This window comes from Calidris pugnax, unplaced genomic scaffold (assembly GCF_001431845.1).
Source record: "Calidris pugnax isolate Ruff unplaced genomic scaffold, ASM143184v1 scaffold63, whole genome shotgun sequence".
Taxonomy (NCBI): domain Eukaryota; kingdom Metazoa; phylum Chordata; class Aves; order Charadriiformes; family Scolopacidae; genus Calidris; species Calidris pugnax.
The window spans coordinates 3,917,913-3,930,753 of NW_015090852.1; the positions used below are offsets into that span (position 1 = coordinate 3,917,913).

A 12,841-nucleotide genomic window follows, 5' to 3' on the forward strand; every position below is an offset into this window, starting at 1 on the left:
GGCAGCGACCGCGCCCGCGCCCCCCCCCCCCCCCTTTCCTCCGCGCGCCCCTCCGAGCTTCGTTGGCTCCGCGCGCCCCTCCGAGGTCCGTTAGCTCCGCGCGCCGTTCCCAACGGTTGCTCCCCCCTTCCCTCCCCTCCAAGGGTCGCCGCGCGCGCCCCTGTGGCGGCGGGGAGGGGGGGACGGCACGGCTGCCAGCGGCGATATAACGGAACCGGGAGGCGGGAGGGGAGGAGGGGGGGGGTTCCCGGCTTCGCACCGAGCCCGGGGGGGGTGTGCGGGTGTCTCGGTGCGTGCGGCGGGGGCGGCGAGGCGGGCCCTGGCACGGCAGCGTCCTTGGTTTGCGTGCCGCGGTGTGAGCGCGTCCGTGTGCCCGGTGTGTGTGTGTGTGTAGGGGGTTAACCGCCGCCTCGGGAGGAAAAAATAGGCGTTTAAAACCCCAAATCCTAATGAGGGTGAGGGCTTTGGGTCTTATTGGCGAGTGGTTTTCATACCCTTGTGTATGCGTGTCTTGCATATGGGTATTAGCATCTTCCCTAAGCCTTGCTGAAGGAAGGAAAGGGGGAAGCCTAATGATGCAGGTGGTCCCTTTCGGCGGGCAGGCTGCCTCTCTGGAACATCCCTTGAGGTAAAGGTGAACTTCCCGTGCTGTTTCGTAAAGTTTCTGCTGCATTTGCCGCAGACGGCGCGCGGGCTGCTGGAGGGAGGTGGTGTTTTCTTTTCGGAGCGTTCTTCTGCATACAGGATCCAAAGTGCTGCTCTCTGTCAAGGACTGGGGAACTCTCGTGCATGGTCATCTTGCTTAAAGGTAGAGTTAAATGCTGCGTGTCTCTTCATCCTGGCCTGTCAAATGGTGATACCTCCTGACATTCACTATAAAAATACTATACAGTCGATCTTTATCTCTACTTCAGAATTTACTCTGTGTTAAATGTCAGTTCTTCCTGCCTAACTACCGATGTTGACAGTACTGCCAGTCTCTCAAGTTCAGAAAGCACAAGTGAGGTCCTCAGAAGTCACTATTGACCATCAAATTATTAGAGTTCGCTTTAAATCGGTCTTTTTAAAGCATTTTTGTAACCTTTTGACTTTTTGATCTGAATGTCTGCAAAGCTGTGCAAAGCACACGTGCTGAGGAGGAAAGGCATCTTCATCTTTCTTGTCAATAAGGATATTTTGGTCTCCGTGTCAAAGCCTTGCCCGGGGTGCCACCCACCCGGGATCGGGGCCGAGTGGGGTGGGCTGATGTCTTTCTCTGGATCCAGCTGCGCTGATGGAAGGGGTTACTGTTCCCAGATGCTTGTTATTGCTCTCCTGCTGGAGGGATCTGCTCCATCTGATCCGCAGGTGGAGCTGTTCCTTTGAGCTCGGCGCTCCCGCCCCTGCTGCCTGGATGCACCTGGCCACAGGCAGGGAAAGGTGAAATTGGGCAGTTTGTGCTAATCTGGCCACTTTGGACAAGAGGCTGGAACGATCTGCGCAAGTGAGATGTAGACATTGGTAGTGAGAGTTATAAAGAAAAGCTAGGGGTAACGACTTTTTTCACCACGCAGCCTGCAGACGCTGCAAGAGAGTCTCTTCAGAGAAGAGCTTACAGACCACTGTGATGCACCAGGGTGTCTCTGTCACACAGGATCTGGAATTTGGATTCTTCCAACCCTGTCTCAGAGTTCAATATCATCGTCGTTTTATGCCGTAACTCCTTGAGGTGTAATATTAACACCTCCCTACTTGCTAGCTTGGAGCCTGTTGCAAATGTGACATTAAAATGTATTACTTCAAACCTATTCCATGAGGCTTAAGCAGCTATGTTTCACCCGTGCCTTTTCTCCAGACTGAGTATGTGTGGTCAGCAGATGTGAACTTGCTAAGTTGTGAGAACTTGACTATGAACCTTCAGAACCAGATTAATAAATATCCAGGAGATTGGGGGAGCATTTTGCCTGTCAGATCAGCATGCAAACCAGTCTATGGCTCTTTTCAGTAAGCCATAGGACATTCCCGTTTCTACGGGATAATGAAGCTGCTCTCTGCAAACGAGAAGTTTATTACATCTGTGTCTGTCTTAATATGGCTTATAGAGGTAGTGCAACTCATTGTAGAGATGTGTCGCGCTCATTTCTTTTGTTAGTGGTACATTGCATGACATGCGTGATTAACCACAGGGCAAACACTAACTAATAGTAACACAGCTTTGAAATTCACATCAAAATAAAATAGTCCCAGCATTGGTCTGAAGTCTGAGTGTAAATTCTCATGGCTTTTTGTTTGTTTTTTTTTTGTTTGTTTGTTTGTTTTGTGTGTGTCGTGTTTTGTTGTTGTGTTTTGGTTTGGTTTTCTTGCCACATTAATCATTGCCATTAGTAGATTTTGAACTCTTAGCCTTCACAGAGACATTCAAGATCTCGTCTCTTCAGGAATAGTTGTAATTGGTAAGAGGAAGGCATGATATCCTCCGTGTGGAGGGCAGGATCTTGCTACAAGCGTGCTTGTAAATACTCAAGCTGAGTATTTATTAGTGGAGCTCTAGGGAAGTTAATAAGGTTCTTCATAACTCTAGGATTGGATTATTATTCTCTGCTGCCTGTAGCCACTAGACCAATGTGCCTGTTTCAGGCCTTTACAGGGTCTTTGGTTGTGCAAAGATGATTTTTTTTCTCACTTGGACAGAGGAAGCCTATTTTCTAGATTGCAGGTGATATCAGAGTTGGAGTTTCTTTATGGAGCAAACCCATCCAGAAATCATGTTGGACTATACAGCATTACCTGCCATCTAGTTCATGCATTGTCAAAAATTTTCAGAAGGATTGTGAGGAATGGGCTCTGGCATAGTTCTGTGGGCAGACAGATGGTTATGAAAGTAGGATCCAAGTCCTGTTCTTTCTAAAGCTGCTGAGTGACATGCATCCGTCACAGTCCCCAGGGTAGCACCAAGCCTTGTTTAGGTGCACACAACACCTTTAATTACAAAGAACAGTCAATGAATATGTTGGGATTAGATTGCATGTTTGATCTGCATCGGGGCTGGTGTTGCATAAGGATGAATTCTGCATGTTTGCCTGCTCAGGGAATTGCGTGACACCCAGAATTACCTATGTGTCGTTGTAGGTTGGCTTGGAACAAGGTTGGAGCAGGGCAGTGTCAAATCTCCCAATTTAGTAGTTATTGTTATTTTTTGTTAGTTTAGTAGCCGTTATTGTTACTTTTTGGATTAGCATCCGCTAAGGTATTTGGAGAATTTGCTCTTCATTTATTACTCCCCTGTGTGTAAGGAGACTGCTTCTTTTGATAATCAAGAACTGTATTTGGAGGGTTTCCTCTCAGGATTCTGGTTATATTTAGATGGAAACAGAGATTCCGGAGAGCACCTGAGGACAACAGTCATTTCCGTTTATGGGTTAGACCTTCATGTGTTCCTAACTGGAGCTCGTGGTACTAGTTTGAGGAAATGGTATTGTCTGCAGAGCAAGTGTTCTTCTTACCTGTAAAAATGTCCTTAAATTACTGAACCAGTGTTTGAAGCAAAAAATCTATAGCAATCTTCTGGTAGAAGCTGATGGGAGAGAGATTCAAAAGCATGAAGGGGAGTCAATCATCTAATACCAACAGAATGCCAGTGGGAGACAGGCACTTTACCTGGTCTTACTCCTTTGCTACAGACGAGTACAGAACCATAACCTTCTATGTTGTTTGTGCTTTTTAAAAGCATCTTGCATTTGATAATAATAGGGTTACTTAAAAGAAAACTAATGGCAGGAAATAGTCCCTGGAAAATATGTTTGGAGAGAAAGTATTTTCTATTATTTCATATATCCAAATGGACTTTTAAGAGTACTAAAGGCACAGATGGCATGCTACCTTGTCAGGGCCCCTCTGTCCAGATTTGAATCAGAACATTATTTTATTCTTAAAAATAGCAAGAAATTAATAATTAGATTTCAAAGTTGAAACCTCGTTACTTCCTTCCCTGCTTAATATAATATAAACTGCATGTGGCTAAATAATTTGTTTTATAAGAGATGTGAACTCTTGATTGTAAGCCTGTCAGTCATAATCAAATAAGCACTTTCGTTTTAAGAGCCTGAGGTCTAGTTTTGTAATACAGCTTTACAGCTTTTTGATCTGAGACGCTTTTGATAATCTTACGGCCCGCGTATGTTGCATAGCTATTTATTATGACACATGTACTAATTTTTTTATTTTTTTTTTTCAAATTATGATTCCTTGTGCACTCAGCTCATTCTTTTTCCTTGAGATGGCGGTTGTGAAAAGACTGCGTTGAGTCATTAGAGGAAAAGAAAGGGCTGTAAATCTGGCTTTTGAAGCAGAGAGTTTTTTCAAAGAAAGTAGACACATACTTAGATTGCATGTTTCCTGGCGGAGGTATAGTTAAAATTGGTGCAGATATTTTATTATTTTAGTTACTAGTCATCGACAGAAAAACTTTTTTTTACAGAAAATTCTCCTCTTTTGTGAAACAGGCATGAAAAAGCTAAGCAGTCAGACGCAAACTGAAACGTGGTGCTGTGTATTCTTTTTTTAATCTTAAGGATCTTCTGGAAATGAGAATCAGCCGCTCCTTTTCCTGACTAATTAAGCCATTGTACAGCTGTATTGAGTGTATTAGTCTAGTTATCAAAATACTCTGGTGCGCTGAAAGCAAGAATTGTTTCTGGCTAATCCATTAAATAGAAACAGCAGCAAATGAGACAGTGGCTCATTTAGGTTTCTTTCCCAAATACCTTTTTTACATTTAGAGGTTGAAGACCAAAGTTGGCCATTTAGATGGTATATAGATGGCCTAGTTTTGTCCTTAAATGTAACTCCAATGTGGATTTTAAGTTCATTTTAATATCAAATCTTGAGAATTGATACATGCAAAGTAAAACAAATGTGCAGTTAAAAACAGACATTCAAACAAATATGCTGACTGTTTTTTTCTTCCCCCACATGTAAAGGTTTTCCTCTAAAACTGTTTTGAGGATCTGTGTCTCTTATTTCTGGCATTTAAATTTTACCAGTTAAATGATTTATTCTATTTTAAGAGAAGCTGTACTCCATAATGAGTCATAATATAGGGAGCCCTAACCTGTATTCTGGCATATAAGTTCCATGTACCAAGCAGTTTATAGAGATGCTAAATCAATAAGCAATACTTAACGCTATTGTAAGTTGTACCTGTGAGAATACATACAGGCTTTGGCATACTATATACAATTAGAGTATTGCAGTGGTTTAGTGAACACAAGCTTAGTATTTGAAATCTGATTGTAGATTTCAGAAAACTGAAGTAGATTTCAGAAAACCCTCGAAACGCCACAAAAAGCAGCCCTCAAAAAAATCCCCTGTCTGGTCTTGTGTGCCTTCTGAGAAATCAGTGCTACAAATTCAGTGACAATTGTTACTGGAAGTTCAGTCCATCAAGGTACTGAAGGAGACTGCACAGCTCTGGTCTTTTTTAAGGTGAATAGTCATCTAATGAGAGGTTTGTTGTTTTTTTTTTTCTCTTTTTTTCTTTTTTTTTCAGGCTTCAAGTATCCACTTAACTTCATCTAAACTTTCCTGATTCTTTATATAGAGGCACTTCTGAAAATTCAACAGGTTGTCTGACTCTCTAGGCTTTTGTATAATGTCATAAATCCCGATGCTCACTGCCTTCAGGAAGGAGCCCACACTTGGGATTTGGTAGTGTTGAAATAAACAAATAACAACACCTTTGTTGACTTGCTATTTTTTGACATCATTGCTCCTACTAATGTTTCAAGGTTATGTTATTTGCCTTTGTAGGTGAAATAGAAAACAAAACTTTCCATGTTAACATACGATTGTTTGGGTATTCACCTGAAAACAGAGAGGGTGATGCTCCTATGGGTTGCAGCAGAGAAGTAGATGTATGGACCCTGTTCTCAGTCACTGATTTACTGTATGACCTCAGACTGATTTTTAAAACACTACCTGCATCTGTATCCACATATATGTGCCTAGAGTCTTTAATCTGTCTTAATTGTATGTAGGATTGCGATTTTTATTCCTTTATTTTTAAGTTGCTTCTATTTCTAAAGGAAAAGGTTAACATGATCTTAAAATCAGTGTGGGATAACTGTGACTGTAGTCTAAAACTTGCTGTTATGCATTTCTGTATGGCACTAAAAATGAGTATTGGATTCTGCTTTGGACAGCTGAGACATGGCTGTGTTTCTTTTTCCCAAAAAGGAACCTTTCCTGCTGTTTAGTTTGTACCTCTAACAGCTTAGTCATGTAGAGAGATGATGTTTGTGGTTTGCTGTCCATTAGTTGATCAGTGAGTCAATTGATGATATTCTTTTAAGTATTCGTGGGTTTCTGAAACAAGGTCTGCCTAGATTGCAAGCACAGGTTGTCAGAAGCCATTTTTGCTTTTTTTTCTGATTTTTTTTTTTTTTTTTTAACAGTGCATTTCAAAATAAGGCCTCCTAGTAAATAGAAGCCTGCGAACTCCCCATGTTTGCTGTGCTTGTGTGTAACGGGTTACTGGGAATCCTTTTAATGCTGTGTGTCTGCAGTGTAAAGCCTGTAGCGTAAATATGCTGAGAACAGGAAATGAGCATTATTTGACTGTGACCTTGCATCTTTTTCTTCAGCAAGTTGCATTGAGATGAACAAGGCAGCATTATTGAACTAGAGAGGAGCAAAATCCCATTTAACTTCATGCTGGGCTTTGATGTACTGCCAAGTACTGTTGTCTGTGATAGCCTCTGGGATGCAAAGGAGACTGTAGCTGTAGATAAGAGAGGTTTTCAACTGAAGTGTCTAGCGATAATGTCAGCTTTTATAATTTGTATGTGGAAGTTATGCTTTCAATTTAATATCTAGCATAGTATTTCTGCATCCTAGTTCCTGTGCAAAATCACCAAGATTTCATTCTTCAGATATGCAGGAGGTTTACTATTTGCTGTAATAGAGCTACATTTCCCCCCCTCACAGGTGATATAAAGCTTTAGCACTCAGTACTTTGTTTACTGTGAGCAGTGCAGATGCCTAAAAATGTACACGTGTATTCTGTAGTGCTTAGCTATAGAGGATGCTCTAAAAGGGTTTGTGTGTAACTCACCTGCAGAGAATAGGCAGGGCTCTGCATGGCAAGCAGAAGAACAGCTGTGGACATCTCTAGCCTCTGCTGCATGACAGTGGATGAAATGGACTACGTTACAGATCAATTCAGCAGCCAAGCTGGAAGCTGCTGAAGAAATTTTAGCATAATCCATCAGAGGCAGTGTTGTGCCTTTGCATTAGTTTGTTCAGGTGCTAAACAAATGTTGACAGAAGATCCCCAATGTCTGTCAGATCTGGGAAACGGGCAGGAAAGCTTTAGTTAGGAGTCTGGTCTGAGACCTCCAGCATTATGACTTTGTTAGCGTGCTGGGAAGTAGCAGTATAAAACATTGTTTTGGTCAGACTTTTAATATAAAAATTTCTTGTGGTTATAATTGAATTTCTGGTGAGAGGAGAGATGGGGAATCATGGCTGATATTGTATTTCAATATTTAGCTAAACAGAATTACATTGTCATGGACAATATGTTCATTTACAGGTACCACAGGCTCAAAGGAGGAGAAATAGGCAGGTTAAAAAAAGGATAAAATTGCTAAAGAAGAGAAAATGTTTGAGAGACCTTAATAACTTATTTTAGAAACGTCCCCCCTCCCCCCTTCCTTCCGTAGTTGTCTTTCTGTCTATAAATTGAGGCTTTCTTTATTCTGCAGTACCCATTGTATATACATTCTGGAGGCAATAGAAGAGTTGAATTCAGTTACATTCCAGCTCTACAAAATAATCTGAAATGGCCTGTATTGTACCAAGAAAAGTAACCATACAGTTTTGACAGCTTGTCCGCTGCGAGAGACATAAATGTATTTTCACAATGCTTCTAGATAGGCAACGTTTTTTTGGGCTTGAATGGGATGTGGCATAACTGATTATATGCTATATCACTGTTTTAAAAGTCTGTATTGATGGATCTGAGTTCAGAACAGTGTGATTTGGGAGGAAGGGCAGGGGCTTATTTTGTCTGGGTTTTTGATGACACCACTGGAATTTGCAATATTTAAAAGTTTCGTCAACACAGAGTATCCAGAAGTGAATTATTTAATAAATGCAAGTAATTACGTAGTAGTTAGCTTCATGTATTTGCTATGCCTGCAGTTTTGGGGAGATGTTACTTTCTTTCTGATCCTTGCAATCAATTTTTTTTTTCTGTTGATATCTGATTATATTACAGAGGAAAACTTTTTACTCGAATATTTTCTAAAGAAATATTGTTAATAGTATTTGCCAGCTGTAAGTGATAAAAAAAGCCAACAACAACAAACCAATTCTATTTAGAGCACTGATAACAATTTAAAGTAAGTAAAGAATTTTTGTTGCTCTTTCTTATATTGAGATACAAAGTCTCGCTGCATTAGTATTCATCCTGAGAATGGATGGGCTTTTATGCATCAACATCCTATGCAAATTAGTTCTTTCCTAAGAACAAACATATCTGATTAGGGAGAATACAGTTGTCCTGCAAAGTCTGCTTCATTCTTTTTGACACAAAAATTGTGAGAATTGTTGGGGGTTTTTTGTGTTTTATATTTTCTTCCCCTCCCACTCCCAGCTTGGAATTGATGGAGAGCACCGTTGGGCAGGAAATAGCAGAAGCTTTTGTAAAATCTTAAAAGAGAAAGAGGCAAAAGGGCATTTTCACAAATGGAATTAGGATGATGCAGCAAAGTTTTGGATGCCTGCCAGGGAGGACAGATGCATCATGCATACAGTGCCTTGCTGACGAGACTGCACGTTGGCAGCTTCCCGATCTGTTAATACAGCAAGCCCACAGCCCCAGCATAATCACTGCAAACAGAGCACTGTTCATCTTACCACTCTCGTGTTTTTGCCTGGCAAGTTTTCATAGCTGTGTATAGCAGGTTTTCAGTCCTATAAACATTATTGAGACTTTAAAACTTTCTTTCATGTAAAAGATATGTTTTTCTTAATACTAGAAAGTGCATTTTTTTTCTTTGCTTCAGTGAATGGACTTGACTTATTTTTTTCTGTGTAGAAATGCAATGTGAGGGACTCTCACAGCTGTCAAAATCGGGCATTAGATTTGGGATACTAATAATGGTCTGTGCCTACTTCGACTTCTGTTCAATTGTCCCCTACTTTGGAGAACCTGTTGACTCCAGTCATGTTTAATGGGAAACTTCACCACTGGGACTAGTTTAATTTTTGGCACTGACTTTCTTATAGCCCTATAGTGTTTACTTTAATGGGAGAGATGTAATAATTTCTGTCTGCTTGTTGGGCAGAAACGCTGCTGCTACTTAAAGAAAGCATCTTCCAGATAAGAGAGAAGTGTAATGACAGTGGTGTTTAAACCTGCTCTGTCTCTAGTCTTCTGCAAAAAGAGGAAATCCCATGCTTTGGTTTCTTGCCTTAGTGGTGCCTGAGCATTGTCACTGAACTTTGTTGGTGCCCAACTAGTGTGACTGAAATCTCTTGCCATCTTATGTCAAGTTCCTCAAGGGCTTTTCAAAAATATGTTATTTCTCACCTTTAGAGTCAACACTGACCATATTCCCATGGTTAGGTCTGTTTGGGTGGGGTTTTTGTACCATTCCCCTCTAGATTTCTGTATAGTTGATCTCAACTCCATAAAGGAGTGGGGATAGGGAGACGTAACAGGAGGTCTGCTAGGTTGAAGTTCTGTGTAAGAGTTTCAAGATTATTTTTTTCATTATTCTTGATTCAGCTTGTGTGCTTATCTGAAAGTGATGGATAGGATAATTGGGGTGTCCCTGTTTTGGCTGTTCAGTTCCAGTAGTTCAGCAGTGGTGATGAAAGACACTGCTGGGCTGGAAAATAATTTCTCAGAGACACCAAGTTTATCCACGCTGCTTGAAAGGAAGAGATAGTTAATAGCCCTAGGATGTCTGAGCATTCACATTCTCACCTCTAAAGACATGTGCTGCATGGGCTGCAATGTGTAGTTACTACTCCTAGGTACTGGGCTGCATCTTGATTCAGCAAGTTAATTAAAATGATCTCTCAGTTCAAGGACGATTTACCTTGAAAGAATTGTTACTGTAACCTGACATCATTAGATAACTTGAACTAAACACTAAAGCATCATGATAAGGATGCCAGTGTCTATGCTGTGTGGTTCATAAAAAAAACCAAAAACCTGGAAAGAATCTTATTGAGCTTTAGGAGCTAATGTATCAGAGATCACTAAAAATCCACAGCCTCTTAATGTGTTTAGCTTGCCTAATAGGCCTAATTAAAATAGGTATCATTGGTCTTCAATAAAGAGGATTAATTATTTGATACACCTTCATATAAGCCCTGTTAGGCTGAGATTTTGCAGCTGTTGAACAAAGCTGTGGGAGACTCTCTTGATTGGCAGATATTGTGCCAAAACAAAAAGCATTTATTCTTCTGCAACTAATGAAAGGACATGAGGGATCAAGTGGTGACTAATAATAAGATTTGATCTCTGTACTTTGAGCTAATGAGGAAGAGCATATATAGCCAAATACCAGTGTGATGTGGAAAGTGATGCATACTACTCTATTACTGGAAAAAAAAAAAAAAAAAAGATACGTGGTTGAGAACATCAAAGCACAACAGAGATAGTGCCCTAAAGCTTTTGAGAATTCTTGAAAATGTGTCCTGGGGTTATCTTTGTACTGTCATTTGGAGAGAAGAGGAATTGTGCTTCCAAAGTCACTAAGGAAGAAAAAAATACAGTGATGTCTAGTGTCAGTGATGACAAGCTTCCTGTGAGAAAGTACTTCACTTGACATTATGAATGTAATTCCTAAGAAAGCATCTGTTTAAGTGCAAAGTACACTTTTCATCACTTGGACATATCTTGCTTTGTAATGAACAAAAGCGTGTGAAGGATCTACTGCTGGGTCCTCTGTAATCTTGGTGAGCATAGGAGCAAATGCAGTTGAGATTCAACACAGCTGCCAAAATATGTATATTTTGTATATGTATATTTCATCTGAACATGTATATTTCAGAAGTATGTTTTTAGCGTTAAGAGTTCTTTAGTTATAAATTAACTGGTTTTGGTTTATGGGTTTTAGAAAGTGAACCTGAGGAAAGAACTGTCAGAAACAAGTTAGAAGGAAAGAAATTAGAAATTATTAATGTCTCTTGTCTGTAGGCATACACTTGGACCATGCTTTTCCCTGTTTTGTTCTTTTGTAGCACTTTGCTTCAAGGCTAAATATGATAAATGCAAGGAAAACGAAAGCATTTTGTAGCCCTTCTGTACAGTGTACATTTGCCACAGACCTGGGAGATGCTTGGCAGTATAGGCGTGTGTAGATGTTCACTGTGGACCAGTGTGTTCTTTTGCAGCCCGTACGAGCCACAAGCGCTACAAGTGTGCCAGGCTGGAGTTGTATAAAACAATAAACACTGTGTTGGAAAAAAGCCCAGGAAAACTGTTGACTTTTGGCATAACTGCTTCCTATTGCAACTGAAGCTGTGTTGCAGTCCTTGGTAAACCTTGGGAATAAAGGCCTGTGTGGAACGCTACTGCAGCAGCATTGTTCATACGGGCAGTCCGTGGAATATGGCCTTCCTGCATTTGAGGGAAGGTTCGTGGAAAAACTTTTATAAATAGCATTACCAATGTTGTTTGGGCAAAATGGGATAGGTTTAGAAGCGTCATTTGTGCTCTTCTGTAAGAGAATTATGAGTCTTGTCCTGAGCCTGTTTCTACCCTTTGTGAAAAAAGTGAAGGCTTTTCCTTTGGAGGACTTCTGATTTTTTTTGACAATTCATCACTGTCAGTTTTGCTTGTTTCTAACTCTTTAATTAATGCAGTTACTGTGTAATCATTGATGTTTTCCTCCATTATTTGATTTCCTGTCTTCCCCCTATGTTTTATATGAATTAATCACCATTTATCTTGTATAATACTGACCATGTAACTGAGCAAAGTGCAGAACATTTCGCAATACTATAATAGCAAATTAAAGCAGATTTAAGTTACTCTTGAAACCATGATTAAGTTTTAAGTGGTGATGGTGCATCGCTGGTCAATTGGTGATTTCTTTTTCTCTCTCTCTCTCTTTTTTTTTTTTTAATAATAAATTCTGCTAGTGTGCTAGAGAGCTCCTAATGAAAACTATTCCCCTACCTGGAAATCCCCTTGGAACACATTATGTTTACATTTTGTTTGTTTGATATGTGCTCTTTTCTTTGTAAGATATAGTCCTGCATTATAATGAGACAACCTCACTGAAGGAGCCGCTGTTTAGTTTGCTTTTCAGCATTTGTCATGGTTTAACCCCAGCTGGCAGCTTGGACCACGCAGCTGCTTGCACAGTTCTCCCTCTTTCTCCCCTAGAAGGGTAAGGAGAAGCGGGAGAAAAGGAGGGGAAAGGAGAAGGATAAAAAAAAACCAAAACCAACTCATGGCTGAGATAAAGACATTTTAATCAAGCAATAACAGAAAAAGGAAAATAACAACAATAATAATAATAATGGCAAAAAAGAATACAAAGCAAAGTAATACAACACAAGTTGCCCTCACCACCTGGTGAATTGGTTGCCCAGTCTGTCCAAGGTAATGATTGTGGATTCCTCCCCCCTAGCCAACCCCCATTTATACACCAAGCATGACTTCTATGGTATGGAATATTCCATTGACTAGTCCATTGCTCTGTCTATGCTCCTTCTTAGCTTCTATAGGAAGCTGAAAAAAGATCTTGAATAGTATAAACATCACCTAGCAACAACTAAAACAATATGCATTATCCTTTCATACAAACTCTGAAACACTGCAACCACTAGAAAGAAA

General features: G+C 40.4%; 1 protein-coding gene across 8 annotated transcripts in view; it reads left to right on the forward strand.

The window, feature by feature from the left end:
- The window catches only part of DNM3 (dynamin 3), a 183,380-nt gene that overhangs the window by 596 nt on the left and 169,943 nt on the right, over positions 1–12,841 (forward strand). The window lies entirely within an intron of this gene.